Consider the following 5,132-nt stretch of genomic DNA (forward strand, 5'->3'; position numbering starts at 1 on the left):
TCTGGCCGGGGGAGAGGACAGAGTCAGCTTGAAGACCCTCTGGCTGAAGATGACTTCAGCAGAGTACAACAACTACAAGCTCGACAGATATCAGATGAACAGGTATCTCAAAATATAACATGTCCATACTTTATGTCCACATTATGATCATTATTGTTTATTCATAAATAAAGTAATACTTTTTCCCTGATCTACTGTCTTTCTAGGCCAGAATTCAGTGTTTGAGCCTGCAGCAGTGTCAGGAGCTTCTGGGGAGATGTCTGTTGAGGGATCCCAGCCTCATATTTGATCTAATGGTCAGCGCTCCTCCACCAGGTCCTCCTGGCCAGGACCCCAATCAACCTGAGGTGTGTCTGCATGAGGTGCAGGGAAATGCCCACTGACGTGGAAAGGAAGTGCTGTGGCCAGCCACCACAGAACTGCATTTCCCTGCTACCTCATGTGGACCTCTACATCCTCCATGAGGGTGTCCTTCGCCTGGCCAGGAGGATCTGGAACGACATTAGGGCTCAGCAGGACGTACCCAATCCCGGAGAGGACAACAGACAGTTCCGGTATGCTGCTTACCGGCAGTTTGTTGTGTGGCAGTATGGAGCCTTGGGGCGGGGTAACAGAACTGTAATTCCCAGCTGTTGTGTGTGGAGGATTAGGGACAGATATCCTGACCCCCACCACCAATATGTGGGCTTTATCCCACGCAGGCTCTGAAACTCACTTAGGTAGTCCTTGGCCCTGCGAATGAACAAAGAATAGCATGTTAGAATTTTGAAATCAGTTGTTTAGTTTTGACTATAACGTCACACATATAGGCCATATATATAGGCTATAATATTTTTTAAAAGGCTGCTGTAATGCATATATAATAACTTATTTAGCATGCAACTCTATGCTGGTCTTTTGTTGGTTGAGAAGTTTCTTACTCTGCCTCTCATGCTATAGTACCATATTATTTCAATGACAATATGTCAATGCGTCTCTTTTTGTGTGTCAATGCGTGATGTCTTTACATTATCATAAATGATACCTTTCATATAACATCTCTGTAGTCGTCAAAAAGCTGCTTGTAATTAACAAAATCTATATGCAACCTTTATCAACTAAAATCAGAATCAGTGTAATGAGAAACTATGTTGTGAAGGCTGCAAGGGTTAGTGTGAAAACATGTAATTTGGGTTTCTGAAGAAGGGATGTTGAATGAGGCCCACTGAAAGAACTTCTATACCTTGTCGTCGACTGACTTGTGTGTGCAGTAGCTCCTCTGTGGTTGGAGGTGGAATACCACATAGCACACCATACTGCCGCGGGTCATCAGGCCTCTGGCGTCTCACACGCGGCATGCCTCTGTCTGCTGTGGTGCGGCTACGGAGGATGTCCCTCTAGAGGTCAGGAATGTAGCCATAGTCCTTGTCGACCTTCATTGTGTACAGGCTCCACTTCCGCGACTTCTTGTTGTACAGCTTCCGGTATCTGACATAATGAAATTAGCATATGACCGAAACAGGAAAAGATGGTTATTGAAAAATGAATTTGTGATAAATTTGCAAAACTGCTGCCTGTGCAAGGGCAACATTCATTATAATTATTCATGTATAAATTTTACCTTATATTATAAAACTAATATACTTCCGTTTTAGTTGGTATACTGTTGTCAATTTTAAGAACTTACTCAATGGAGCCATCAGCTTTTCTCTGCACTGGTCGGTGGACATGATGATTATAATCCAAACCAGCAAGTAGGGTGAAACTGAATCTCTTGCTGGCATACATCAGTATGTGGTTGTGAAAGGACTCAAGTTCTGCTGTAGACCTAAACAGTAAAAAACAAGTGTTAGATCTTTTATGTTGTCATTAGTCATTAGTTGATACATATAGTCACAATCAGTGGTGGACAGTAAAAAAATAAAAAGGACTTTGATCAAGTCACTGCATGATTTACAATCATCTGTATTTTAGAGATTTTTCAAAAAGGGACCCACTCTCTGCATGATCTTTCCCAAGATTTACTCACTTTTTTCTTCCCTATGTGGGTTTATAGGGAGTAAGCCAGGAGCTTCCTTTGTTTGAGTTAAATACTTGTGAACATAAATATTACATGTAAAACCCATGCCCACATACCTAAATCCCAGGTACTTCACTACTTGACCCAGCCAGCGTGCATTTAGCACTATCTCAATGAGTGCTCTGTGTGCCACAGATCCCTTCTCTATCCATTCCTTGTCCCTGTTGTCCGACAAGGGTCCATGGTGACAGACGCCAAGAGCCCACTCGTGTTCTCTTGTGACGTGATGGAGTAGGCCAGCCCACATGTCCTAAGAGAACAATAACGCATCAGCAATGATCCGACACATTACGCTGAAATGATGTCTGCAGCTGTGAAATATTTCTGGCTCCACAAGTGTAGCAATATAAATAACAGTTCATATAGTACTTACAAAGAAGTCGTCATAGGTTGCCGACATTTTGGCACAAAACCAAAAGTGGTTGCACACATCCTTGCTCCAAATGAGTAAAATGGAGCACCCCTTCTGCTGGCTCGCCTGACCACAGAATGAAATGCAAAAACAATCAAAGAAAATTATTGGTGTAAGCAAGTTTTGTGACGAAGTGACAATGAGTTCAAATGAAATACATTCCATAATATTACCTGGTGGATCTTCTTTCCAAGGTTTTTCGATCCGTGCCACATGTTAAGGGTATGGCGAACTCCCCATGACTTATATATGCCCTTGGCTGTATGAACAGTGAACAAAAGACATTTGTAAGTACAGACATCTGCACGACTCCTGCACAAGTCAACACACATATTAAAAATGAATAACAAACTAAAAACCTATATACGTACTAAAGAGTGCAGCTATCTGGCTATGAGCATCAGTACATATTTCGCTCAAATTTCCTATTTACTGACGAAGTGTGTCAAAAGTCCGGATGAAGGCTTCCTTCTCCATGATGACACTGTTCCGCGCCGTTTCACGTTTGTCCACTGTCACCATGGAGATGATGTCTTTAGAGTCATTCTCCATCACACTATATGTGCAGTACTGTGCACAGAATCCAGGGCTGTCCATCCGACCATCTCCTTTTAAAACAAAACATAAATAATAATTTCAGAAATTGGAACACACTTTTTTTATGATTCACTCTAGTGGATATGATACTGACCACTTCCGGTTGTACAACAACCGGTATTTGTCAGTATCATATCAACAAATCTATGTCAAAATAGAACTTACCCAGGGCCACGACACTGGCTTTGGGCTTTAGCTGGGAAATAACTAATGCTCGCTTTTCTTCCCAGAACTGTTTTATGGTGTCCACACAGTAGGTGTCCTGTATTTTGAAAAATGTGGACCTTCCCACCATCCCCATGTTCATAAATTTGAACAGTAATGCCACTTTCGCATAGTTGTTTCCAGAGAAGAGGATATTGACAGCCAACATGAAGTCCCCTATCAGCATCCCATACTTGAGAGCGGACTGTGAACTCGAACGCCACACAATATGACCAAAGGGAAACGTCTAGAAAAAAAAGAAGAGTGACAGAAAGCAAAATGGGTTTTATTGTGCATATCAAAGCTTAGTGCGGTGCTGCATATATTTTGCACTATACAACACATAATATGGGCAAAAAGTACCACACACTCCAAAGTCATGAAGTACATATATTTTCCAAAAATGGCTGTTCCTGGCTGGTGTCAGCTCAATGTACAAGATTCTTCACAGCCTTGCCCAATTCCCACCAAGGCAGTTTGTAACAGTTTGTGATGCAGCAATTACAATTTGCTGCTTACATTGTTAAAACATTTTAAAAGACAACATAATATCAATACTGTAAAATAAATACTCACCCACTCAATGATGGCAGCTGTGGCCCTGGATTTGACCGTCACCTGAAAGGGTCCATGGGCCTGGCACGCTGCATTGGTAACAGGGTCCTTGGCGGTACACATGGGGATGGGCAGCAGAAGGTACTCAGCCAGTAGCTTCAAGTTTAGATGATAGGCAATAGAAGCTGGCTGGCCAATGACCTCATCTTCTCTCTGGGGCTGGAGCTTTTCTGGCATCTCAGGTGCATCTGTGAGAGTGGGACCGACGTCTGAAGAGTCATGCACAGTGTCCTCCATACTTATGGCTGGAAGTGCATTCAAGCGAATGCTTGTAGAGGGGAGGGCACCACCAGTTCTGTTGGGAAAATATTATGAATCACAAAAAAAGCACTGTGAAATGGATACATAATTTCAGACATGTAGGACACCTGTTATGTAATCACATTCCTTGCACTCACTGAATGTGAACATAAGCTATAGGCCCCTCCCGTGACACAAAAAAAAAAAGAAAATGGATGGATAGATAATTACACACCACAGTGACTTACCGGACACACAAAGGGAAGATGTAATCAGCATCACTGTCGACTTCCCTGGTCTCCTCCTCCTCCTCCAAAGATGAGACAGACTCTGTCTCTTCAGCGTGGCACAAGGTGTCATCTGCCCAGTCAATGCTATAGACAGGATAAAATTATTTAGTAATATTATCTTGCACCAATATACAAAGGGGCACATGCTCAAAATATAAAGAGGAAATTCAAAAACAGATAAACTTACATGGAATTCTGAATGTCGTTGAACTCCTCTACATTGATGCGGTCAGCATTCAAATCAAGTGATGTCATACTAAGCACAATGAAATAATAAGAGAATAAGATCACATTACTGCTCATCACAAACTCTGAGACCAGAATATAACCACCAAGAATGCAGGATATAACTCATATGCTACCATAATTAGTAACCTGTATGAGTAACACTACTCATACAGGTTACTGTATGAGTAACACTACTGTATGAGTAACGCTACTCATACAGGTTACTGTATGAGTAACGTTACTGTATGAGTAGCAGTAACGCTACTCATACAGTAACCTGTATGAGTAACGTTACTGTATGAGTAACGCTACTCATACAGGTTACTGTATGAGTAACACTACTGTATGAGTAACGTTACTGTATGAGTAACGCTACTCATATAGGTTACTGTATCGAGTACTACTGACTGTGATGTGTCGTTATATAGCGGCAATTCTATGGGAATTACCGTCCGTTCTTTCTCTTAGTAAACTTATGGGTCTATAA

General features: G+C 41.9%; 1 long non-coding RNA gene across 1 annotated transcript; it reads right to left on the reverse strand.

The window, feature by feature from the left end:
• Positions 1-710: 710 nt before the first annotated feature.
• Positions 711-3,188, reverse strand: LOC141760038 (uncharacterized). Its single transcript, XR_012592253.1, has 4 exons — positions 2,645-3,188; positions 2,433-2,537; positions 1,223-1,467; positions 711-732 (listed from the first exon to the last, which is right to left on the reverse strand). It is a non-coding gene; the product is annotated as an uncharacterized LOC141760038 (long non-coding RNA).
• Positions 3,189-5,132: the final 1,944 nt, after the last annotated feature.

The sequence above is a fragment of the Sebastes fasciatus genome, chromosome 2, assembly GCF_043250625.1.
Source record: "Sebastes fasciatus isolate fSebFas1 chromosome 2, fSebFas1.pri, whole genome shotgun sequence".
NCBI classification, from domain to species: Eukaryota; Metazoa; Chordata; class Actinopteri; order Perciformes; family Sebastidae; genus Sebastes; species Sebastes fasciatus.